Consider the following 25,072-nt stretch of genomic DNA (forward strand, 5'->3'; position numbering starts at 1 on the left):
GACAGCGAACGCTTAGTTGTCAAGGCAAGTCCAGGGAGAGAGGCTCTGACAGGGGGGGTCAGCAGGTGTCAGGGGCAAACGCTTTGATGTCAAGGGCGAGAGGCTGTGACCGCGAACGCTTTGATGTCGAGGGCGAGAGGCTGTGACATAAAGCTAACTAAGATACAGCCATTGAGAAGACTTTTTACTGGTTTCTGACCCAAATGTTTGTCTGGTTTCACCTATACGTCAGATTTTTCAATTGGAATTCAGTAAAAGAAAATCAAAGTACTTTGAGATGATCGTAGGGCGGAATAAAAGGCTTACAGCACCTGGTATTCCCAGGCGGTCTCCCATCCAGGTACTAACCAGGCCCGACCTTGCTTTAGCTTCCGAGATCGGACGAGATCGGGCGTTATCAGGCTGGTATGGCCGTAAGCCGTCGAGCTTGAGTCTTGCAGCTTTTTCATAGATGATTTGGCCGCCGACCTTCTTCTTTCTGTTGGCAGCTTGTTTCCCCACTTTCATCTTATGACAAACTCCATCACATCCTATCGCTTTTGCTGTCCAAGGAGTCACGTTTGTAATTTAAAAATATGACTTAAAGTGTCACGTATCAGGAACGAATCCAAAAGCAGACGGGACAACCAGGTAAAGGAGAATCAAGTCGTTATTGAAGTAACCGATCTCACGGGTAGAGCAGGAGTCGGCTCAGTGGCAGGTAGGCAAGCAGGCAGACAAGCAGGCAGAAGTCCATGAAAGGCGACGTTCCAGCCAAGACTGGACCACAGTGGAGGCTTTTTAAGGGTGATGATCGCGTTGATGTCAAGGGCGAGAGGCTGTGACAGCGAACGCTTAGATGTCAAGGCAAGTCCAGGGAGAGAGGCTGTGACAGGGGGGGTCAGCAGGTGTCAGGGGCAAACGCTTTGATGTCAAGGGCGAGAGGCTGTGACCGCGAACGCTTTGATGTCGAGGGCGAGAGGCTGTGACATAAAGCTAACTAAGATACAGCCATTGAGAAGACTTTTTACTGGTTTCTGACCCAAATGTTTGTCTGGTTTCACCTATACGTCAGATTTTTCAATTGGAATTCAGTAAAAGAAAATCAAAGTACTTTGAGATGATCGTAGGGCGGAATAAAAGGCTTACAGCACCTGGTATTCCCAGGCGGTCTCCCATCCAGGTACTAACCAGGCCCGACCTTACTTTAGCTTCCGAGATCGGACGAGATCGGGCGATATCAGGCTGGTATGGCCGTAAGCCGTCAAGCTTGAGTCTTGCAGCTTTTTCATAGATGAGTTGGCCGCCGACCTTCTTCTTTCTGTTGGCAGCTTGTTTCACCACTTTCATCTTATGACAAACTCCATCACATCCTATCGCTTTTGCTGTCCAAGAAGTCACGTTTGTAATGTAAAAATATGACTTAAAGTGTCACGTATCAGGAGCGAACCCAAAAGCAGACGGCACAACCAGGTAAGGGAAGAATCAACTTTTTATTGAAGTAACCGATCTCACGGGTAGAGCAGGAGTCGGCTCAGTGGCAGGTAGGCAAGCAGGCAGGCAGGCAGAAGTCCATGAAAGGCGACGTTCCAGCCAAGACTGGACCATAGTGGAGGCTTTTTAAGGGTGATGATCGCGTTGATGTCAAGGGCGAGAGGCTGTGACAGCGAACGCTTAGTTGTCAAGGCAAGTCCAGGGAGAGAGGCTGTGACAGGGGGGGTCAGCAGGTGTCAGGGGCAAACGCTTTGATGTCAAGGGCGAGAGGCTGTGACCGCGAACGCTTTGATGTCGAGGGCGAGAGGCTGTGACATAAAGCTAACTAAGATACAGAAATTGAGAAGACTTTTTACTGGTTTCTGACCCAAATGTTTGTCTGGTTTCACCTATACGTCAGATTTTTCAATTGGAATTCAGTAAAAGAAAATCAAAGTACTTTGAGATGATCGTAGGGCTGAATAAAAGGCTTACAGCACCTGGTATTCCCAGGCGGTCTCCCATCCAGGTACTAACCAGGCCCGACCTTACTTTAGCTTCCGAGATCGGGCGATATCAGGCTGGTATGGCCGTAAGCCGTCAAGCTTGAGTCTTGCAGCTTTTTCATAGATGAGTTGGCCGCCGACCTTCTTGTTTCTGTTGTCAGCTTGTTTCACCACTTTCATCTTATGACAAACTCCATCACATCCTATCGCTTTTGCTGTCCAAGAAGTCACTTTTGTAATGGAAAAATATGACTTAAAGTGTCACGTATCAGGAGCGAACCCAAAAGCAGACGGCACAACCAGGTAAGGGAAGAATCAACTTTTTATTGAAGTAACCGATCTCACGGGTAGAGTAGGAGTCGGCTCAGTGGCAGGTAGGCAAGCAGGCAGGCAGGCAGAAGTCCATGAAAGGCGACGTTCCAGCCAAGACTGGACCATAGTGGAGGCTTTTTAAGGGTGATGATCGCGTTGATGTCAAGGGCGAGAGGCTGTGACAGCGAACGCTTAGTTGTCAAGGCAAGTCCAGGGAGAGAGGCTCTGACAGGGGGGGTCAGCAGGTGTCAGGGGCAAACGCTTTGATGTCAAGGGCGAGAGGCTGTGACCGCGAACGCTTTGATGTCGAGGGCGAGAGGCTGTGACATAAAGCTAACTAAGATACAGCCATTGAGAAGGCTTTTTACTGGTTTCTGACCCAAATGTTTGTCTGGTTTCACCTATACGTCAGATTTTTCAATTGGAATTCAGTAAAAGAAAATCAAAGTACTTTGAGATGATCGTAGGGCGGAATAAAAGGCTTACAGCACCTGGTATTCCCAGGCGGTCTCTCATCCAGGTACTAACCAGGCCCGACCTTGCTTTAGCTTCCGAGATCGGACGAGATCGGGCGTTATCAGGCTGGTATGGCCGTAAGCCGTCGAGCTTGAGTCTTGCAGCTTTTTCATAGATGATTTGGCCGCCGACCTTCTTCTTTCTGTTGGCAGCTTGTTTCCCCACTTTCATCTTATGACAAACTCCATCACATCCTATCGCTTTTGCTGTCCAAGGAGTCACGTTTGTAATTTAAAAATATGACTTAAAGTGTCACGTATCAGGAACGAATCCAAAAGCAGACGGGACAACCAGGTAAAGGAGAATCAAGTCGTTATTGAAGTAACCGATCTCACGGGTAGAGCAGGAGTCGGCTCAGTGGCAGGTAGGCAAGCAGGCAGACAAGCAGGCAGAAGTCCATGAAAGGCGACGTTCCAGCCAAGACTGGACCACAGTGGAGGCTTTTTAAGGGTGATGATCGCGTTGATGTCAAGGGCGAGAGGCTGTGACAGCGAACGCTTAGATGTCAAGGCAAGTCCAGGGAGAGAGGCTGTGACAGGGGGGGTCAGCAGGTGTCAGGGGCAAACGCTTTGATGTCAAGGGCGAGAGGCTGTGACCGCGAACGCTTTGATGTCGAGGGCGAGAGGCTGTGACATAAAGCTAACTAAGATACAGCCATTGAGAAGACTTTTTACTGGTTTCTGACCCAAATGTTTGTCTGGTTTCACCTATACGTCAGATTTTTCAATTGGAATTCAGTAAAAGAAAATCAAAGTACTTTGAGATGATCGTAGGGCGGAATAAAAGGCTTACAGCACCTGGTATTCCCAGGCGGTCTCCCATCCAGGTACTAACCAGGCCCGACCTTACTTTAGCTTCCGAGATCGGACGAGATCGGGCGATATCAGGCTGGTATGGCCGTAAGCCGTCAAGCTTGAGTCTTGCAGCTTTTTCATAGATGAGTTGGCCGCCGACCTTCTTCTTTCTGTTGGCAGCTTGTTTCACCACTTTCATCTTATGACAAACTCCATCACATCCTATCGCTTTTGCTGTCCAAGAAGTCACGTTTGTAATGTAAAAATATGACTTAAAGTGTCACGTATCAGGAGCGAACCCAAAAGCAGACGGCACAACCAGGTAAGGGAAGAATCAACTTTTTATTGAAGTAACCGATATCACGGGTAGAGCAGGAGTCGGCTCAGTGGCAGGTAGGCAAGCAGGCAGGCAGGCAGAAGTCCATGAAAGGCGACGTTCCAGCCAAGACTGGACCATAGTGGAGGCTTTTTAAGGGTGATGATCGCGTTGATGTCAAGGGCGAGAGGCTGTGACAGCGAACGCTTAGTTGTCAAGGCAAGTCCAGGGAGAGAGGCTCTGACAGGGGGGGTCAGCAGGTGTCAGGGGCAAACGCTTTGATGTCAAGGGCGAGAGGCTGTGACCGCGAACGCTTTGATGTCGAGGGCGAGAGGCTGTGACATAAAGCTAACTAAGATACAGAAATTGAGAAGACTTTTTACTGGTTTCTGACCCAAATGTTTGTCTGGTTTCACCTATACGTCAGATTTTTCAATTGGAATTCAGTAAAAGAAAATCAAAGTACTTTGAGATGATCGTAGGGCTGAATAAAAGGCTTACAGCACCTGGTATTCCCAGGCGGTCTCCCATCCAGGTACTAACCAGGCCCGACCTTACTTTAGCTTCCGAGATCGGACGAGATCGGGCGATATCAGGCTGGTATGGCCGTAAACCGTCAAACTTGAGTCTTGCAGCTTTTTCATAGATGAGTTGGCCGCCGACCTTCTTGTTTCTGTTGTCAGCTTGTTTCACCACTTTCATCTTATGACAAACTCCATCACATCCTATCGCTTTTGCTGTCCAAGAAGTCACGTTTGTAATGTAAAAATATGACTTAAAGTGTCACGTATCAGGAGCGAACCCAAAAGCAGACGGCACAACCAGGTAAGGGAAGAATCAACTTTTTATTGAAGTAACCGATCTCACGGGTAGAGCAGGAGTCGGCTCAGTGGCAGGTAGGCAAGCAGGCAGGCAGGCAGAAGTCCATGAAAGGCGACGTTCCAGCCAAGACTGGACCATAGTGGAGGCTTTTTAAGGGTGATGATCGCGTTGATGTCAAGGGCGAGAGGCTGTGACAGCGAACGCTTAGTTGTCAAGGCAAGTCCAGGGAGAGAGGCTCTGACAGGGGGGGTCAGCAGGTGTCAGGGGCAAACGCTTTGATGTCAAGGGCGAGAGGCTGTGACCGCGAACGCTTTGATGTCGAGGGCGAGAGGCTGTGACATAAAGCTAACTAAGATACAGCCATTGAGAAGACTTTTTACTGGTTTCTGACCCAAATGTTTGTCTGGTTTCACCTATACGTCAGATTTTTCAATTGGAATTCAGTAAAAGAAAATCAAAGTACTTTGAGATGATCGTAGGGCGGAATAAAAGGCTTACTGCACCTGGTATTCCCAGGCGGTCTCCCATCCAGGTACTAACCAGGCCGGACCTTACTTTAGCTTCCGAGATCGGACGAGATCGGGCGTTATCAGGCTGGTATGGCCGTAAGCCGTCAAGCTTGAGTCTTGCAGCTTTTTCATAGATGAGTTGGCCGCCGACCTTCTTCTTTCTGTTGGCAGCTTGTTTCCCCACTTTCATCTTATGACAAACTCCATCACATCCTATCGCTTTTGCTGTCCAAGGAGTCACGTTTGTAATTTAAAAATATGACTTAAAGTGTCACGTATCAGGAACGAACCCAAAAGCAGACGGGACAACCACGTAAGGGAGAATCAAGTCGTTATTGAAGTACCCGATCTCACGGGTAGAGCAGGAGTCGGCTCAGTGGCAGGTAGGCAAGCAGGCAGGCAAGCAGGCAGAAGTCCATGAAAGGCGACGTTCCAGCCAAGACTGGACCACAGTGGAGGCTTTTTAAGGGTGATGATCGCGTTGATGTCAAGGGCGAGAGGCTGTGACAGCGAACGCTTAGATGTCAAGGCAAGTCCAGGGAGAGAGGCTGTGACAGGGGGGTCAGCAGGTGTCAGGGGCAAACGCTTTGATGTCAAGGGCGAGAGGCTGTGACCGCGAACGCTTTGATGTCGAGGGCGAGAGGCTGTGACATAAAGCTAACTAAGATACAGCCATTGAGAAGACTTTTTACTGGTTTCTGACCCAAATGTTTGTCTGGTTTCACCTATACGTCAGATTTTTCAATTTGAATTCAGTAAAAGAAAATCAAAGTACTTTGAGATGATCGTAGGGCTGAATAAAAGGCTTACAGCACCTGGTATTCCCAGGCGGTCTCCCATCCAGGTACTAACCAGGCCCGACCTTACTTTAGCTTCCGAGATCGGGCGATATCAGGCTGGTATGGCCGTAAGCCGTCAAGCTTGAGTCTTGCAGCTTTTTCATAGATGAGTTGGCCGCCGACCTTCTTCTTTCTGTTGTCAGATTGTTTCACCACTTTCATCTTATGACAAACTCCATCACATCCTATCGCTTTTGCTGTCCAAGAAGTCACGTTTGTAATGTAAAAATATGACTTAAAGTGTCACGTATCAGGAGCGAACCCAAAAGCAGACGGCACAACCAGGTAAGGGAAGAATCAACTTTTTATTGAAGTTGTGGTGGACACGTATTGGGGACAGAATTCAACCCAGGAACTAAGGGTTAAGTCATGGTTGCCCTGGCAGGTTAACGCAGGGTTAAGTTATGGTTGTCCAGCCAGTTTTCTGATTATTCTTGCCACCTCCGCTCAGTCGAGCTGTGGTTTGGTTGCTCTCTGATTTACCGTGGATTAAAGAAAGTTGCCTACACGGCTAAAGTGTGAACCTACGGTCTTCTCCGTTCCTTCGGCTCTACACTGGTGACCCCGACGTCGGTTTTCGGATAAGTTTTCTGAAACCACACACATTATGGCTACGAACGCCGTTGCAATTAAACTGCCGGAGTTTTGGGAGTCTTCCGCGGCTACATGGTTCGCGCAGGCTGAGGCACAGTTCGCGCTCAGAGACATAACAGCAGACGAGACCAGGTACTACTACGTATTGGCAGCGCTGGGGTGCGCTACGGCTTCCAGGATAAGCGGTTTCATCAACAACCCACCGGCCGATGGTAAATACGCCGCACTTAAACATCTCCTCCTTGAAACTTTTGAACTGTCAACAACGGAGAGAGCACGTCGCCTCTTCGCAATTCAGGGCTTGGGAGATGGCAAACCATCGGAGCTAATGAGCAGGATGTTAAACCTACTGGGTCAAGAAAAGCCATGTTTCCTGTTTATGGAGCTGTTTCTGCGCAACATGCCGCCCCACGTCCAGACTGCGCTCGCTAACTCCACCATCACTGATCCCCGTGAGCTGGCAAAGGAGGCTGACCGATTCTTCGTCGCTACACAACGTTCCTCCCCTGCCGGGGTGCTGGCTCCTACCTTCACTGGCCCCCCGCCGACATCGCGGGCGTGGCCCGACGGTGGCGCCACAGCATCAGACCGCTACAAGCCCTCTGGACTCTGTATGTACCACGCTCGATTTGGTGTGAAAGCTAAACGGTGCCGTTCCCCCTGCAACTACAGGCCGACGGGAAACGAGAGGGCCAACACTCAGTAGTGGCCATGAGTGTTGGCGATACGAGCAGGCTACTCTTCATCCTCGACACCATCTCCGGTCGGCGATTTCTTTGTGACACGGGCGCACAGAGAAGCGTGCTCCCTGCTACTGACGTCGACATCATGGGCGGGGAGCGGGGCCCCCAGTTGGCGACGGCTGACGGCAGCCCTATCCACACCTACGGCGTGCGGTCTGTAGAACTGTGTTTTGGTGGACAACGTTTCACGTGGGAGTTCGTCATGGCCAATGTAACGCTTCCCCTCCTCGGAGCTGATTTTTTGTGCGCTTACGGTTTGCTAGTGGACATTCAGAACAGCCGTCTGGTCGATGCCTTAACCTTCTCCTCCTTCGCATGTACGCGGAGGGAAGCGGCCTATGCAGGTCTAGCCAACTCTCTCTCAGAGGCAGACAAGTTCACCCGCCTCCTCGCTGAGTTCCCTGACCTCACCCAGCCTACCTTCTCTGCACCCACCGCTAAGCATGGGGTGGAGCATCACATTGCTACGAAGGGGCCCCCGGTCTACGCCAGAGCCAGGCGTCTCGACCCCGCCAAACTCGCCATTGCCAAGTCTGAGTTCGAGCACCTGGAACGCATGGGGATCATCCGCCGCTCTGACAGCCCGTGGGCGTCCCCACTCCACATCGTCGCTAAGCCTGATGGAGGTTGGCGCCCATGCGGGGACTACCGCCGACTAAATGACGCCACCACGCCCGACCGCTATCCTGTCCCGCATATCCAGGACTTTTCTGCAAACCTGTCTGGCAAATGCGTCTTCTCAAAAGTCGACCTGGTCCGTGGTTATCATCAAGTTCCCGTGCACCCCTCAGACATCCCCAAGACAGCGGTGACTACCCCATTCGGCCTATTTGAATTCCTACGAATGCCATTTGGACTCAAAAACGCGGCCCAGTCCTTTCAGCGGCTGATGGATTCAGTGCTCCGTGGCCTTCCTTTCCTCTTCGTCTATTTGGACGACATACTCATCGCCAGCGCCTCCAAGGAAGAACACCTGTCCCATCTTCATGCCCTCTTCACACGCCTCAGCCAGCATGGGCTGATCGTCAACCCGGCGAAGTGCCGGTTCGGGCTGACAGCCATTGATTTCCTCGGGCATCGCATCACTGGGGACGGGGCAGTCCCCCTGCCCTCAAAGGTGGAAGCGGTGGCGGCCTTTCCGCGCCCCCAAACAGCTCGTGCGCTCAGGGAGTTCATCGGGATGGTGACATTCTACCACCGCTTCATTCCCCGAGCCGCCTTTATCATCCGGCCACTGTACGAGGCGCTGAAAGGCATGTCCCCCAACCAGGCGGTCGACTGGACAGCAGAGCGGGACCGTGCGTTCACCGAGACTAAAGCTGCGCTCTCCCAGGCTACCCTGCTAGCGCATCCTTCACCTACAGCGCCTATTTCCATAACCACGGATGCATCGGACTATGCTGTTGGTGCGGTTCACGAACAGTGGGTGGGGGGGGCTTGGCAGCCTTTGGCCTTTTTCAGTCGCCAGCTTACACCCCGAGAGCGCAAGTATAGTACTTTTGACAGGGAACTCCTCGGTCTCTGGCTCGCTGTCCGGCATTTCCGTTTCCTGCTAGAGGGCCGCGAGTTTACTGCGTACGTGGACCACAAGCCCCTCACGTTTGCCATGTCCAAGACGGCCGAGCCATGGTCCGCTCGCCAGCAGCGACAACTCTCCTACATTTCGGAATTCACTACCGACATCCAGCACGTCGCTGGTAAGTCTAACCAGGTAGCTGACTGCCTCTCTAGGGCAGTGATTGGAGCGGTCCACCTAGGCCTTGACTATGCACAGATGGCCGTTGACCAGGCCACGGACCCGAGCATCCTCCGTCTCCGGGCCTCCGACACGGGGCTCCGCCTGCAGGACGTTCCTTTCAGCGACACAGGTGCCACCCTCCTGTGTGACGTCTCCACAGGACAGCCCAGGCCCATCGTCCCGCACAGCTGGAGACGCCCCGTATTTGAAGCTGTGCACGGCCTCTCTCATCCAGGCGGTAAGCCATCCGTGCGCCTGACCTCTGCTAAGTTTGTGTGGGAGGGACTTAAGAGAGACGTGAAAGCGTGGGCCGACTCGTGTGTTGCCTGTCAGCGGGCTAAGATACACCGCCACATTAAGGCGCCCCTGGAACGCTTCGCAGTGCCGGAGAGACGATTTGACCATGTCCACGTCGACCTGGTTGGTCCCCTACCCCCCTCCCATGGGTTCACCTACCTCTTCACTGTGGTGGACAGGACTACGCGCTGGCCTGAAGCTGTTCCCCTGGCATCCACGACGTCTGCTGATGTGGCCCGGGCTTTTATTGGGTCGTGGGTCTCACGTTTCGGTACGCCTTCCGACCTTTCATCTGACCGCGGGCCACAGTTTACCTCAGAGCTATGGAGTGCTGTGGGTGAGGCTCTGGGCGTCAAGCTTCATCGCACTACCGCCTACCACCCTCAGGCGAACGGCCTATGTGAGCGCTTCCACCGGTCCATGAAGGCTGCGCTTCGGGCTACTCTCAAGGACTGCAACTGGGTCGACAAGCTCCCATGGGTCATGCTGGGCCTGCGGACCGCCCCGAAGGAAGACCTACAAGCCTCCTCTGCGGAGCTGGTGTACGGCACGCCGCTGCGAGTCCCAGGCGATTTCATGCCCAATGCAACGCGTCCCTGGTCAGCTGTGGACCAACGAGCCTCCTTGCTGGACGGGGTCAGAGCTTTCACACCCGTCCCTACCGCCCAACACGGCGCGCCGGTGTCCCAGGTGCCCCCAGGTCTGCAGTCAGCGGACTACGTGTTCATCCGTCACGACGCACACCGCCCCCCTCTGCAACCCCCTTATGACGGCCCCTTCCGCGTCCTGGAACGGGGAACTAAGCACCTGGTGGTGGATTTTGGGGGCACGGCCGAGCATGTTTCAGTGGACCGAGTTAAACCCGCACACCTGGACTTGACGCAGCCGTTGGAGTTAGCCCAACCTCCTCGTCGCGGTCGTCCCCCGGCTCCGCCTCCTCCCCCCGTGGAGGCCCGAGCTGCCTCTTCTGCTCCTCAGGCCGACCTCCACAGGCCCGCGTCAATGCCTCCCAGAGACACTCCGGCCCCTGTTATCCGGAGCCGCCGCGGACGGCCTGTTGTCCCCCCGCGCCTGCCTGACTTCGATTACTAGGGCGAATTCTGGGGGGGCTCATGTGGTGGACACGTATTGGGGACAGAATTCAACCCAGGAACTAAGGGTTAAGTCATGGTTGCCCTGGCAGGTTAACGCAGGGTTAAGTTATGGTTGTCCAGCCAGTTTTCTGATTATTCTTGCCACCTCCGCTCAGTCGAGCTGTGGTTTGGTTGCTCTCTGATTTACCGTGGATTAAAGAAAGTTGCCTACACGGCTAAAGTGTGAACCTACGGTCTTCTCCGTTCCTTCGGCTCTACAAAGTAACCGATCTCACGGGTAGAGTAGGAGTCGGCTCAGTGGCAGGTAGGCAAGCAGGCAGGCAGGCAGAAGTCCATGAAAGGCGACGTTCCAGCCAAGACTGGACCATAGTGGAGGCTTTTTAAGGGTGATGATCGCGTTGATGTCAAGGGCGAGAGGCTGTGACAGCGAACGCTTAGTTGTCAAGGCAAGTCCAGGGAGAGAGGCTCTGACAGGGGGGGTCAGCAGGTGTCAGGGGCAAACGCTTTGATGTCAAGGGCGAGAGGCTGTGACCGCGAACGCTTTGATGTCGAGGGCGAGAGGCTGTGACATAAAGCTAACTAAGATACAGCCATTGAGAAGACTTTTTACTGGTTTCTGACCCAAATGTTTGTCTGGTTTCACCTATACGTCAGATTTTTCAATTGGAATTCAGTAAAAGAAAATCAAAGTACTTTGAGATGATCGTAGGGCGGAATAAAAGGCTTACAGCACCTGGTATTCCCAGGCGGTCTCCCATCCAGGTACTAACCAGGCCCGACCTTGCTTTAGCTTCCGAGATCGGACGAGATCGGGCGTTATCAGGCTGGTATGGCCGTAAGCCGTCAAGCTTGAGTCTTGCAGCTTTTTCATAGATGATTTGGCCGCCGACCTTCTTCTTTCTGTTGGCAGCTTGTTTCCCCACTTTCATCTTATGAAAAACTCCATCACATCCTATCGCTTTTGCTGTCCAAGAAGTCACGTTTGTAATTTAAAAATATGACTTAAAGTGTCACGTATCAGGAACGAACCCAAAAGCAGACGGGACAACCAGGTAAGGGAGAATCAAGTCGTTATTGAAGTAACCGATCTCACGGGTAGAGCAGGAGTCGGCTCAGTGGCAGGTAGGCAAGCAGGCAGACAAGCAGGCAGAAGTCCATGAAAGGCGACGTTCCAGCCAAGACTGGACCACAGTGGAGGCTTTTTAAGGGTGATGATCGCGTTGATGTCAAGGGCGAGAGGCTGTGACAGCGAACGCTTAGATGTCAAGGCAAGTCCAGGGAGAGAGGCTGTGACAGGGGGGGTCAGCAGGTGTCAGAGGCAAACGCTTTGATGTCAAGGGCGAGAGGCTGTGACCGCGAACGCTTTGATGTCGAGGGCGAGAGGCTGTGACATAAAGCTAACTAAGATACAGCCATTGAGAAGACTTTTTACTGGTTTCTGACCCAAATGTTTGTCTGGTTTCACCTATACGTCAGATTTTTCAATTGGAATTCAGTAAAAGAAAATCAAAGTACTTTGAGATGATCGTAGGGCGGAATAAAAGGCTTACAGCATCTGGTATTCACAGGCGGTCTCCCATCCAGGTACTAACCAGGCCCGACCTTACTTTAGCTTCCGAGATCGGACGAGATCGGTCGATGTCAGGCTGGTATGGCCGTAAGCCGTCAAGCTTGAGTCTTGCAGCTTTTTCATAGATGAGTTGGCCGCCGACCTTCTTGTTTCTGTTGTCAGCCTGTTTCACCACTTTCATCTTATGACAAACTCCATCACATCCTATCGCTTTTGCTGTCCAAGAAGTCACGTTTGTAATTTAAAAATATGACTTAAAGTGTCACGTATCAGGAGCGAACCCAAAAGCAGACGGCACAACCAGGTAAGGGAAGAATCAACTTTTTATTGAAGTAACCGATCTCACGGGTAGAGCAGGAGTCGGCTCAGTGGCAGGTAGGCAAGCAGGCAGGCAGGCAGAAGTCCATGAAAGGCGACGTTCCAGCCAAGACTGGACCATAGTGGAGGCTTTTTAAGGGTGATGATCGCGTTGATGTCAAGGGCGAGAGGCTGTGACAGCGAACGCTTAGTTGTCAAGGCAAGTCCAGGGAGAGAGGCTCTGACAGGGGGGGTCAGCAGGTGTCAGGGGCAAACGCTTTGATGTCAAGGGCGAGAGGCTGTGACCGCGAACGCTTTGATGTCGAGGGCGAGAGGCTGTGACATAAAGCTAACTAAGATACAGCCATTGAGAAGACTTTTTACTGGTTTCTGACCCAAATGTTTGTCTGGTTTCACCTATACGTCAGATTTTTCAATTGGAATTCAGTAAAAGAAAATCAAAGTACTTTGAGATGATCGTAGGGCGGAATAAAAGGCTTACAGCACCTGGTATTCCCAGGCGGTCTCCCATCCAGGTACTAACCAGGCCCGACCTTACTTTAGCTTCCGAGATCGGGCGATATCAGGCTGGTATGGCCGTAAGCCGTCAAGCTTGAGTCTTGCAGCTTTTTCATAGATGAGTTGGCCGCCGACCTTCTTGTTTCTGTTGTCAGCTTGTTTCACCACTTTCATCTTATGACAAACTCCATCACATCCTATCGCTTTTGCTGTCCAAGAAGTCACGTTTGTAATGTAAAAATATGACTTAAAGTGTCACGTATCAGGAGCGAACCCAAAAGCAGACGGCACAACCAGGTAAGGGAAGAATCAACTTTTTATTGAAGTAACCGATCTCACGGGTAGAGCAGGAGTCGGCTCAGTGGCAGGTAGGCAAGCAGGCAGGCAGGCAGAAGTCCATGAAAGGCGACGTTCCAGCCAAGACTGGACCATAGTGGAGGCTTTTTAAGGGTGATGAGCGCGTTGATGTCAAGGGCGAGAGGCTGTGACAGCGAACGCTTAGTTGTCAAGGCAAGTCCAGGGAGAGAGGCTCTGACAGGGGGGGTCAGCAGGTGTCAGGGGCAAACGCTTTGATGTCAAGGGCGAGAGGCTGTGACCGCGAACGCTTTGATGTCGAGGGCGAGAGGCTGTGACATAAAGCTAACTAAGATACAGAAATTGAGAAGACTTTTTACTGGTTTCTGACCCAAATGTTTGTCTGGTTTCACCTATACGTCAGATTTTTCAATTGGAATTCAGTAAAAGAAAATCAAAGTACTTTGAGATGATCGTAGGGCGGAATAAAAGGCTTACAGCACCTGGTATTCCCAGGCGGTCTCCCATCCAGGTACTAACCAGGCCCGACCTTGCTTTAGCTTCCGAGATCGGACGAGATCGGGCGTTATCAGGCTGGTATGGCCGTAAGCCGTCGAGCTTGAGTCTTGCAGCTTTTTCATAGATGATTTGGCCGCCGACCTTCTTGTTTCTGTTGGCAGCTTGTTTCCCCACTTTCATCTTATGACAAACTCCATCACATCCTATCGCTTTTGCTGTCCAAGGAGTCACGTTTGTAATTTAAAAATATGACTTAAAGTGTCACGTATCAGGAACGAACCCAAAAGCAGACGGGACAACCAGGTAAGGGAGAATCAAGTCGTTATTGAAGTAACCGATCTCACGGGTAGAGCAGGAGTCGGCTCAGTGGCAGGTAGGCAAGCAGGCAGGCAGGCAGGCAGGCAGAAGTCCATGAAAGGCGATGTTCCAGCCAAGACTGGACCACAGTGGAGGCTTTTTAAGGGTGATGATCGCGTTGATGTCAAGGGCGAGAGGCTGTGACAGCGAACGCTTAGATGTCAAGGCAAGTCCAGTGAGAGAGGCTGTGACAGGGGGGTCAGCAGGTGTCAGGGGCAAACGCTTTGATGTCAAGGGCGAGAGGCTGTGACCGCGAACGTTTTGATGTCGAGGGCGAGAGGCTGTGACATAAAGCTAACTAAGATACAGCCATTGAGAAGACTTTTTACTGGTTTCTGACCCAAATGTTTGTCTGGTTTCACCTATACGTCAGATTTTTCAATTGGAATTCAGTAAAAGAAAATCAAAGAACTTTGAGATGATCGTAGGGCGGAATAAAAGGCTTACAGCACCTGGTATTCCCAGGCGGTCTCCCATCCAGGTACTAACCAGGCCCGACCTTGCTTTAGCTTCCGAGATCGGACGAGATCGGGCGTTATCAGGCTGGTATGGCCGTAAGCCGTCGAGCTTGAGTCTTGCAGCTTTTTCATAGATGATTTCGCCGCCGACCTTCTTCTTTCTGTTGGCAGCTTGTTTCCCCACTTTCATCTTATGACAAACTCCATCACATCCTATCGCTTTTGCTGTCCAAGGAGTCACGTTTGTAATTTAAAAATATGACTTAAAGTGTCACGTATCAGGAACGAACCCAAAAGCAGACGGGACAACCAGGTAAGGGAGAATCAAGTCGTTATTGAAGTAACCGATCTCACGGGTAGAGCAGGAGTCGGCTCAGTGGCAGGTAGGCAAGCAGGCAGGCAGGCAGGCAGGCAGGCAGAAGTCCATGAAAGGCGACGTTCCAGCCAAGACTGGACCACAGTGGAGGCTTTTTAAGGGTGATGATCGCGTTGATGTCAAGGGCGAGAGGCTGTGACAGCGAACGCTTTGATGTCAAGGCAAGTCCAGGGAGAGAGGCTGTGACAGGGGGGGTCAGCAGGTGTCAGGGGCAAACGCTTTGATGTCAAGGGCGAGAGGCTGTGACCGCGAACGCTTTGATGTCGAGGGCGAGAGGCTGTGACATAAAGCTAACTAAGATACAGCCATTGAGAAGACTTTTTACTGGTTTCTGACCCAAATGTTTGTCTGGTTTCACCTATACGTCAGATTTTTCAATTGGAATTCAGTAAAAGAAAATCAAAGTACTTTGAGATGATCGTAGGGCGGAATAAAAGGCTTACAGCACCTGGTATTCCCAGGCGGTCTCCCATCCAGGTACTAACCAGGCCCGACCTTACTTTAGCTTCCGAGATCGGGCGATATTTTTTTTTTTTTTGTCTTTTATTATGAAAATATATTTTTGGGAACAAAAATACATTTTTGATTGCATGTATTGTCCATCAATTCCACATTGTTACATTTGTTTTACACTTTGTTTCGCTTACACAAGATAGTATCCGTCTCTCTTTATACATAAAATAAAGCCATGCTTTCCAAATCATCAACTTAAATCAGCGCTTTGGAATCAGAACAGAAAATGAAACAAATCAGCCCTTTTGAACAAACCTTAGACTGTGTTTTTAAAAGAAAGTGACATTAAAACACCACTTTGAGATTTTAAATGACACACATTCCACATTAAACAGAATGATCCCATCCTCCCCTTAACTTCAATAAAACATAACAGAGAAAGTTAAAAGAAAACCGTAACGCGTCTTTAACTCTGTTTATATTTACACTTCCAATAATCATCATTTTCCGTTCACATCATTTCAGACTTTTTCCTCCCCTCCCTCCCTCCCTCACCAGTTCCACACAATCTCCCCCCTCCTGTTGAGGGAGAGGAGATGGCTGTCTCTGATGAAGAGCCGGGTGAAGTCCGCATCGCCGTGCGTCAGTCTGTAATGTGTTTGTTTTTTGACCATGTTTTTGAAAATGTTCCAAACCGGGATGATTCTGCGTTCAAAGTGCGCAATGTTCCGACGTGATTTGACGGCCCACCGGGCGTGACTTAAGAGGAATTTGCACAGCGCTGCGTTCTTCACCCTGCTCTTCTCCCACACTCCAAACACAAAGAATACATCCCACGAATCCCCGCTGTCCCAAATTAATCCCAGTTTGTTGACTAAGCACTTTTTCAGGGTTTCAAAGAAGCTCGCCAGCTCCGAGCAGTGGCGGTACATGTGCAATAGTGTTTCAGGCAGCAGGCCACAGACGTCGCACTCCCTGCCGACCCCCTTGTCAAATTGGTGCAGAATAACGTTAGTGAACACTTTGTTGTGTCGGATTTTGTAGTCATTGTCTTCTGCCTCAATGCTGTTCCCTCTCACCCTCCATTGTCCCCAGATTTGTCCCACATTCAAATTGGGCATAACTTTGCCCCAGAACGGCAGAGAGGTCGGACGTTGCGACGCCTGTGCCAGAAACTTTCCATAGATCTGTTTGCTTGTCAATCTGTGTATACTCCTCCACTCTCCTCCTTGCTCCACCAACATGGCTGGGAGCTTCCCCTCTCTGTTCTGTACCACTCTCCGCTCTATGGTTGTCCGCCATTCTTTTGGGATGCTTTCCTTTAAGTCGTTATAATAGCTTGTTGTCTCCGTAATTTTGGCCTCATAGTTTATCTCCTTTATACTGTCATATATGGCTTGGGGGGGGAGAAAACCCGGCATCAGTTCATACATGACGTCCTTCAACTGGACCAAACCTGCTGTTAACATGTCATTATTACATAGAAGCTTACCTGTCTTTTGAATTTTCTTATTTAGAAAGATTGGCATTTCTCTGATGACGTTTACCGAGTCACATGCATAGTCTATATGCTTTAGAAATTCCGCGTGAGCGGACAGGACTTCTCTATAGAAACCTGGAAGCCCCGCCATCATCGGTCGCTTTAGTTGCATCAGCAGCACAAAATCGCCTATGTGAAATACCTTGTTTATGAAGTAAGCCATCAGGCTTTTCCAGCCGTGGGCTGTGGAGTCACACAGATATTTTTGCACAGTTTTGATCCTGAACGCCCTTTTTTTGCTTTCTATATCTACTAATTGAAGTCCTCCCTCTCTGTACTTACTTATTAATGTTTTTCGTGCTATTTTACTTACTTTTGCCCTCCACAAAAAATTGGTTATAATTTCATTTATTCTGTTTAATACCCATAAGGGTAGTTCTATAACTGCTAATGTATAGTTTAGTTTTGACAATATTAAGTTGTTTAGAACCACTACTCTACCTTTGAGTTTTAGGTCTCTCAGTTTCCAATAATTTAGACATTTTTCTATTTTACTAATAATTTCCGTCCATGACAGATCACGAGCTGCCACTACATCTTTACCGATGTAGGTACCTAGAATTTTTATATGCTTGCTTTGTATTTTAAAAGGTGTGGTCTCCTGCTGAGGCTCAGCCATGTTAATGAACATGATTTCTGACTTACCTACATTTATGCGGGAGCCAGAGGCTCGACCGTACATGTTTATTGCTGCCATTGCTCTCTCTATGCTTGCCATGTCCTTTACTGTTAGGGTGGTGTCATCAGCAAATTGCTGGACGACACAGGATCCTCCCCCTGGTAACTCAATACCTCTAATACCCTTGTCTTGTTTTAATAGAATTCCTAGTGGCTCTGCTATTATTGTGTACAGGATTGAGGATAGTGGACAGCCTTGTCTGACCGACCTTCCCAGAGGAAACGCATCAGTGGTTGCACCGTTGCATTTGACCTTACCTGTAGCTTTGCTATATAATAATTTTACCCAAGTTAGAAATCTGTCTCCAAAACCTACCTTCTCCAGTACATTAAACATAAATTGATGCTCTACTCGGTCAAAGGCTTTATTGAAGTCAATGGCCAGAAGGACACCTGCTTGATCTGTCTCTTTTAAATACTCCACCACATCTCTTATGGTGCGTACTGTGTCAGTGACTTCTCTCCCTGGCACACTATAAGCCTGGGTGGCTTCTATTATTGTATGTAATATTTGTTTGACTCTGTTTGCCAATATTTTCATTAGTATTTTGTAGTCATTGTTCAACAGAGTAATGGGCCTATAATTTGTTAGGTCATCCTTCTCCCCTTTCTTAAAAATTAAAGTGATCAAGCCTAGAGTCATTGACTCCGGTACCTTCTGTTCTTTTTCCATTGTTTTGTACAATTTCAGTAGTGTTGGTTTGAGCGTGTTGCAGAAAGCTTTATAGAAGTTTGCCGTCAACCCATCACTACCTGGGCTTTTATTTGACATCATTTGATTTATTGCACACTCTATATCTTCCTCAGTTATTTCCTGTTCACACGCTGATTTATCCTCATCATTTAATTTAGCAGTCATCTCTTCCAATATGTCATTTGTAGCTTGTATGTCTGAACTCTCAGTTTTAAACAAGTCACTATAAAAAGTTTGTACTGTTTCCAGAATGTCTACGAAATTGGTCACTACTTTACCTTCTTTATTTTTGATTTCTTGCAAATAACACTGATTTTGTTTCCTTTTTTCCAAGTTGAGGAAAAAAGCTGTACTTTTCTCCCCTTCTACTGCATATTGAGCACGGCTCCTCACTATAGCACCTTCACATTTTATCCTTTCAATTTCATTTATTTCATTTTGAATATTCACAAGCCTTTCAACATTGACAACCGGTTGTGCATTTAATTTAGCAATTGTATTTCTTAATGATCTTTCTTTTTCTCTAGTTTTAAAGTTCAATCTTTTCGCAAACTGAATACTTTTTTGTTTAATTCTCACTTTTAATTTCTCCCACCCCTCTATGATATTTTCCCCAAACTCAGGCTGTGAACATTCAAATGAGATCACTTTAGAGATGCATTCAACATAATCCCTTCTGTTCAGCAGGCTAGCATTAAGGTGCCACACGCCTCCCCCCCTCCCCCTCCTTTTACCCCCCATTCCCACACGCAGGATGGCATGATCACTAATGCAATTTAAACAATAGCGCACAGTATCGAAAAGGTCGATCTGCGGTTTCTTGACTAAACAAAAATCAATCCGACTTTGCCGTACAGTGTCCATTTGTGGCTGTACTCTCGAGTACTCTCGTGTTATGGGATTTCTGGTTCTCCATAAATCACAGAAATTATTCTTGGCCATAAACAGATTCAGGGCCGCTCTAGAACAGTCGTGTTTATAGCTACCGTTATCGCTAATGTCAAGCCTGCTCATCTTGACATTGAAATCCCCAACTATGATGTCACAGTCTTTAGCTATGATATTCAATTCTCGAAAGAAAGAAGACCTGTCCCCCTCGTGGTTGGGCGCATAAATGTTCAGTAATTTGTAGACAGTGTCTTCAAAAACAAAGCCCACTTTAACCCACCTCCCCCCAATGTCTTTGTCTATTAGAGTGGCATCAGCCTCAATGTGGCTACTCACCATGATGCTTACTCCTCGTGCCCGCTGAGTCCCATGGCTTGAAAAGTAGGATCCAGGCCACCTTTTCTTGCACTGAGTTTCACAGTCAGTGTCCCAGTGGGTTTCTTGGAGACAGATTATTTCTGCATCACACATTTTTACGACTTTAGTGAACTTGTCCATGTCACGTAGTCCACGTACGTTGAATGATGCTATTTTGACCATGGTGAGTGGGAAAGACAGAGAAAAATAATCCCCAAACAAAAAACATGATGCACACCCTTTTCAGTCCATTATTATTTACCCCTCTTAGTCTTGCCCTTTCTGCTTGTTCCCTCTTCCCTCCCCTTACTAACTCCATCCCATTCCGAAGCCTTAGGGTTCGGCTGTCGTCTCTCACTCCCCTGCCCGTGTAGAGGCCCTCTCTGCCCCGGCTGCCCGCAAGGCAAGGACGCAAGGCTGGCCGAACTGCCCTCCCTCTGGTTGCTGCGGCTCCTGTCCCCTGATGTTGTTACAGCCTGACCCCTCAGCGACCCGTGCGCCAGAGTGGAGACGCTCGTCGGCATCCTCCCCACCCTCTCAGAGGCCGCAGTCAAACCGCCGCTTCCTCTTTTCTCCTCCTCCTCCTCTTCCTCCTCGACCTCGCTCTCCTCCTCCATCTCATGGCGTGCAGCTGACTGGGGCCCCTCTGCTTCGCCATCAGTCGCAATGCCATCAGGATGATTTCCTGTCTCCGTCTCTTCTGCCCCGTCCTCCACTCCCTCGCCGGTGTCTCTCTCTGTCTCCTCTTTGGGATCTGCTCCAGGCATGGCTGCGCATTCTCGTGCGTAGTGTCCGATCTCCCCGCACTTGAAGCACTTGAACTCCGGGCACTCCCGTAGGATGTGTCCGGGCTGGAGGCACAGCCTGCAAACTTTAGATTGATTATCGTGCAGCACTCTGAAGTATTCAATCCCTTCCAGCGTCTCAAATTTGGTGCTGTAAGGTAAAGAGGAGACATTTTCATTGAAACGGACTTTGAGGAATCTCGTCCCGTCAAAAACGTCCGTCCCGGCCCACTTCCTCCGCTTGATAGGAGACACCGGCTCCACGCCCCACTGCTTCAGTTTAGTAACAATTTGATTGTCTGTGACATACAGGGGAAGGTTCAAAAAGGAGACGATCCTGGTGTCCCTCGTAACTTCCGATGCCACCACTCTGGAGTTTCTAATCTTGAAGCCGTCCAGCAGTCTTGTTTTCCCTTTCGGGTTACTCATCGTGAGCTCCCATCGCTTGTCGCTTTTCGACCTGCAGCCCAATACTCTCCCACACGTGTTGTCAACCGCACGCAGAAGCTCCATCATGGAGATTTTGTCTTCTCCCTCCACGTCCACATTAACCACCAGGTCTCTGTCCATCTCTCTCCCTTCCCCCTCCCTCCCCGCCGCTTCCGCTGCGACCGCCGTCTCTTTCACCAACCCCATTGCTGTGGCCCCTCCACCTCGTCTCTCTTTTCGTTTCTCCGCTCGACTCTCCACCACCACAAATTCTCCTCTCTCCCCCTTCTCCATCACGCTTTCTGCCTCAGTCGGATTCGCGTCCTGCTGGGGCTTCTTTGTTTCCGCCGCTATACCTCCATTTTGTTTGTCCGTCTGCCCGTCGTCGTAAGTCTTGTCCGGTCCGAGTGTCCTTGCCGTCTGTGCCATTTTCGTGCTTCTAAAGCCACAAAAGTTTCCCCCGTGCAGCAGAAAGCTGCTGGGGGGGAGTTAGAAACGTGATTTTCAGAGACTGCTCTCGTTTCCCCGTCGATTTAATGTCTTTTTCGTCCGCTCCGCCGCCACCACGCCAACCCGGAAGTTATCAGGCTGGTATGGCCGTAAGCCGTCGAGCTGGAGCCTTGCAGCTCTTTCATAGATGAGTTGGCCGCCGACCTTCTTCTTTCTGTTGGCAGCTTGTTTCCACACTTTGATCTTATGACAAACTCCATCACATCCTATCGCTTTTGCTGTCCAAGGAGTCACGTTTGTAATGTAAAAATATGACTTAAAGAGTCACGTATCAGGGACGAACCCAAAAGCAGACGGGACAACCAGGTAAGGGAGAATCAAGTCTTTATTGAAGTAACCGATCTCACGGGTAGAGCAGGAGTCGGCTCAGTGGCAGGTAGGCAAGCAGGCAAGCAGGCAGGCAGAAGTCCATGAAAGGCGACGTTCCAGCCAAGACTGGGCCACAGTGGAGGCTTTTTAAGGGTGATGATCGCGCTGATGTCAAGGGCGAGAGGCTGTGACCGCGAACGCTTTGATGTCGAGGGCGAGAGGCTGTGACATAAAGCTAACTAAGATACAGAAATTGAGAAGACTTTTTACTGGATTGTGACACAAATGTTTGTCTGGTTTCACCTATACTTCAGATTTTTCAATTGGAATTCAGTAAAAGAAAATCAAAGTACTTTGAGATGATCGTAGGGCGGAATAAAAGGCTTACAGCACCTGGTATTCCCAGGCGGTTTCCCATCCAGGTACTAACCAGGCCGGACCTTACTTTAGCTTCCGAGATCGGGCGTTATCAGGCTGGTATGGCCGTAAGCCGTCGAGCATGAGTCTTGCAGCTTTTTCATAGATGAGTTGGCCGCCGACCTTCTTCTTTCTGTTGTCAGCTTGTTTCCCCACTTTCATCTTATGACAAACTCCATCACATCCTATCGCTTTTGCTGTCCAAGGAGTCACGTTTGTAATTTAAAAATATGACTTAAAGTGTCACGTATCAGGAACGAACCCAAAAGCAGACGGGACAACCAGGTAAGGGGGAATCAAGTCTTTATTGAAGTAACCGATCTCACGGGTAGAGCAGGAGTCGGCTCAGTGGTAGGTAGGCAAGCAGGCAGGCAGGCAGGCAGAAGTCCATGAAAGGCGACGTTCCAGCCAAGACTGGACCACAGTGGAGGCTTTTTAAGGGTGATGATCGCGTTGATGTCAAAGGAGAGCGGCTGACTGCTTTGATGGCCAGATGGTGTCAGGGGCGTACGCTTTGATGTCAAGGGCGAGAGGCTGTGACAGTGAACGCTTTGATGTCAAGGCAAGTCCAGGGAGAGAGGCTGTGACATGGGGGGTCGTCAGGGGCAAACGCTTTGATGTCAAGGGCGAGAGGCTGTGACAGCGAACGCTTTGATGTCAAGGCAAGTCCAGGGAGAGAGGCTGTGACAGGGGGGGTCAGCAGGTGTCAGGGGCAAACGCTTTGATGTCAAGGGCGAGGGGCTGTGACCGCGAACGCGTTGATGTCGAGGGCGAGAGGCTGTGACATAAAGCTAACTAAGATACAGAAATTGAGAAGACTTTTTACTGGTTTCTGACACAAATGTTTGTCTGGTTTCACCTATACGTCAGATTTTTCAATTGGAATTCAGTAAAAGAAAATCAAAGTACTTTGAGATGATCGTAGGGCGGAATAAATGGCTTACAGCACATGGTATTCCCAGGGGGTCTCCCATCTAGGTACTAACCAGGCCCGACCTTGCTTTAGCTTCCGAGATCGGGCGTTATCAGGCTGGTATGGCCGTAAGCCGTCGAGCTTGAGTCTTGCAGCTTTTTCATAGATGAGTTGGCCGCCGACCTTCTTCTTTCTGTTGTCAGCTTGTTTCACCACTTTCATCCTATGACAAACTCCATCACATCCTATCGCTTTTGCTGTCCAAGGAGTCACGTTTGTAATGTAAAAATATGACTTAAAGTGTCACGTATCAGGAACGAACCCAAAAGCAGCCGGCACAACCAGGTAAGGGAAGAATCAACTTTTTATTGAAGTAACCGATCTCACGGGTAGAGCAGGAGTCGGCTCAGTGGCAGGTAGGCAAGCAGGCAGGCAGGCAGGCAGAAGTCCACGAAAAGCGACGTTCCAGCCAAGACTGGACCAAAGTGGAGGCTTTTTAAGGGTGATGATCGCGTTGATGTCAAGGGCGAGAGGCTGTGACAGCGAACGCTTAGATGTCAAGGCAAGTCCAGGGAGAGAGGCTGTGACAGGGGGGGTCAGCAGGCGTAAGGGACAAACGCTTTGATGTCTAGGGCGAGAGGCTGTGACCGCGAACGCTTTGATGTCGAGGGCGAGAGGCTGTGACATAAAGCTAACTAAGATACAGAAATTGGGAAGACTTTTTACTGGTTTCTGACACAAATGTTTGTCTGGTTTCACCTATACATCAGATTTTTCACATGGAATTCAGTAAAAGAAAATCAAAGTACTTTGAGATGATCGTAGGGCGGAATAAAAGGCTTACAGCACCAGGTATTCCCAGGCGGTCTCCTATCCAGGTACTAACCAGACCCGACCTTGCTTTAGCTTCCGAGATCGGACGAGATCGGGCGTTATCCGGCTGGTATGGCCGTAAGCCGTCGAGCTGGAGTCTTGCAGCTTTTTCATAGATGAGTTGGCCGCCGACCTTCTTCTTTCTGTTGGCAGCTTGTTTCCACACTTTGATCTTATGACAAACTCCATCATATCCTATCGCTTTTGCTGTCCAAGGAGTCACGTTTGTAATTTAAAAATATGACTTAAAGTGTCACGTATCAGGGACGAACCCAAAAGCAGACGGGACAACCAGGTAAGGGAGAATCAAGTCTTTATTGAAGTAACCGATCTCACGGGTAGAGCAGGAGTCGGCTCAGTGGCAGGTAGGCAAGCAGGCAGGCAGGCAGGCAGGCAGAAGTCCATGAAAGGCGACGTTCCAGCCAAGACTGGGCCACAGTGGAGGCTTTTTAAGGGTGATGATCGCGCTGATGTCAAGGGCGAGAGGCTGTGACCGCGAACGCTTTGATGTCGAGGGCGAGAGGCTGTGACATAAAGCTAACTAAGATACAGAAATTGAGAAGACTTTTTACTGGATTCTGACACAAATGTTTGTCTGGTTTCACCTATACTTCAGATTTTTCAATTGGAATTCAGTAAAAGAAAATCAAAGTACTTTGAGATGATCGTAGGGCGGAATAAAAGGCTTACAGCACCTGGTATTCCCAGGCGGTCTCCCATCCAGGTACTAACCAGGCCCGACCTTGCTTTGGCTTCCGAGATCGGGCGTTATCAGGCTGGTATGGCCGTAAGCTGTCGAGCTTGGGTCTTGCAGCTTTTTCATAGATGAGTTGGCCGCCGACCTTCTTCTTTCTGTTGTCAGCTTGTTTCACCACTTTCATCTTATGACAAACTCCATCACATCCTATCGCTTTTGCTGTCCAAGAAGTCACGTTTGTGATGTAAAAATATGACTTAAAGTGTCACGTATCAGGAACGAACCCAAAAGCAGACGGCACAACCAGGTAAGGGAAGAACCAACTTTTTATTGAAGTAACCGATCTCACGGGTAGAGCAGGAGTCGGCTCAGTGGCAGGTAGGCAAGCAGGCAGGCAGGCAGGCAGAAGTCCATGAAAGGCGACGTTCCAGCCAAGACTGGACCATAGTGGAGGCTTTTTAAGGGTGATGATCGCGTTGATGTCAAGGGCGAGAGGCTGTGACAGCGAACGCTTAGTTGTCAAGGCAAGTCAAGGGAGAGAGGCTCTGACAGGGGGGGGGTCAGCAGGTGTCAGGGGCAAACGCTTTGATGTCAAGGGCGAGAGGCT

General features: G+C 49.7%; 7 non-coding genes and 10 pseudogenes across 7 annotated transcripts; all 17 read right to left on the reverse strand.

Moving 5' to 3' along the window:
* Positions 1 to 299: 299 nt before the first annotated feature.
* LOC130129224 (5S ribosomal RNA) lies at positions 300 to 419 on the reverse strand. Its single transcript, XR_008811996.1, has one exon. It is a non-coding gene; the product is annotated as a 5S ribosomal RNA (ribosomal RNA).
* Positions 420 to 1,121: 702 nt separating this feature from the next.
* On the reverse strand, positions 1,122 to 1,241 carry LOC130129200 (5S ribosomal RNA). Its single transcript, XR_008811981.1, has one exon. It is a non-coding gene; the product is annotated as a 5S ribosomal RNA (ribosomal RNA).
* A 699-nt stretch (positions 1,242 to 1,940) lies between these two features.
* On the reverse strand, positions 1,941 to 2,050 carry LOC130129349 (5S ribosomal RNA; annotated as a pseudogene).
* A 699-nt stretch (positions 2,051 to 2,749) lies between these two features.
* On the reverse strand, positions 2,750 to 2,869 carry LOC130129215 (5S ribosomal RNA). The gene has a single exon (XR_008811995.1). It is a non-coding gene; the product is annotated as a 5S ribosomal RNA (ribosomal RNA).
* A 702-nt stretch (positions 2,870 to 3,571) lies between these two features.
* LOC130129202 (5S ribosomal RNA) lies at positions 3,572 to 3,691 on the reverse strand. The gene has a single exon (XR_008811983.1). It is a non-coding gene; the product is annotated as a 5S ribosomal RNA (ribosomal RNA).
* Positions 3,692 to 4,390: 699 nt separating this feature from the next.
* On the reverse strand, positions 4,391 to 4,510 carry LOC130129229 (5S ribosomal RNA; annotated as a pseudogene).
* A 699-nt stretch (positions 4,511 to 5,209) lies between these two features.
* Positions 5,210 to 5,329, reverse strand: LOC130129310 (5S ribosomal RNA; annotated as a pseudogene).
* A 701-nt stretch (positions 5,330 to 6,030) lies between these two features.
* LOC130129350 (5S ribosomal RNA) lies at positions 6,031 to 6,140 on the reverse strand (annotated as a pseudogene).
* A 5,113-nt stretch (positions 6,141 to 11,253) lies between these two features.
* Positions 11,254 to 11,373, reverse strand: LOC130129236 (5S ribosomal RNA). The gene has a single exon (XR_008811997.1). It is a non-coding gene; the product is annotated as a 5S ribosomal RNA (ribosomal RNA).
* Positions 11,374 to 12,075: 702 nt separating this feature from the next.
* Positions 12,076 to 12,195, reverse strand: LOC130129321 (5S ribosomal RNA; annotated as a pseudogene).
* Positions 12,196 to 12,894: 699 nt separating this feature from the next.
* LOC130129351 (5S ribosomal RNA) lies at positions 12,895 to 13,004 on the reverse strand (annotated as a pseudogene).
* A 699-nt stretch (positions 13,005 to 13,703) lies between these two features.
* On the reverse strand, positions 13,704 to 13,823 carry LOC130129248 (5S ribosomal RNA). Its single transcript, XR_008811998.1, has one exon. It is a non-coding gene; the product is annotated as a 5S ribosomal RNA (ribosomal RNA).
* Positions 13,824 to 14,528: 705 nt separating this feature from the next.
* Positions 14,529 to 14,648, reverse strand: LOC130129261 (5S ribosomal RNA). Its single transcript, XR_008811999.1, has one exon. It is a non-coding gene; the product is annotated as a 5S ribosomal RNA (ribosomal RNA).
* Positions 14,649 to 21,946: 7,298 nt separating this feature from the next.
* Positions 21,947 to 22,056, reverse strand: LOC130129405 (5S ribosomal RNA; annotated as a pseudogene).
* Positions 22,057 to 22,919: 863 nt separating this feature from the next.
* LOC130129369 (5S ribosomal RNA) lies at positions 22,920 to 23,029 on the reverse strand (annotated as a pseudogene).
* A 703-nt stretch (positions 23,030 to 23,732) lies between these two features.
* LOC130129303 (5S ribosomal RNA) lies at positions 23,733 to 23,852 on the reverse strand (annotated as a pseudogene).
* A 599-nt stretch (positions 23,853 to 24,451) lies between these two features.
* LOC130129325 (5S ribosomal RNA) lies at positions 24,452 to 24,561 on the reverse strand (annotated as a pseudogene).
* Between the last annotated feature and the right edge of the window lie 511 nt (positions 24,562 to 25,072).

Source organism: Lampris incognitus, chromosome 18, assembly GCF_029633865.1.
Source record: "Lampris incognitus isolate fLamInc1 chromosome 18, fLamInc1.hap2, whole genome shotgun sequence".
Classification (NCBI taxonomy): Eukaryota; Metazoa; Chordata; class Actinopteri; order Lampriformes; family Lampridae; genus Lampris; species Lampris incognitus.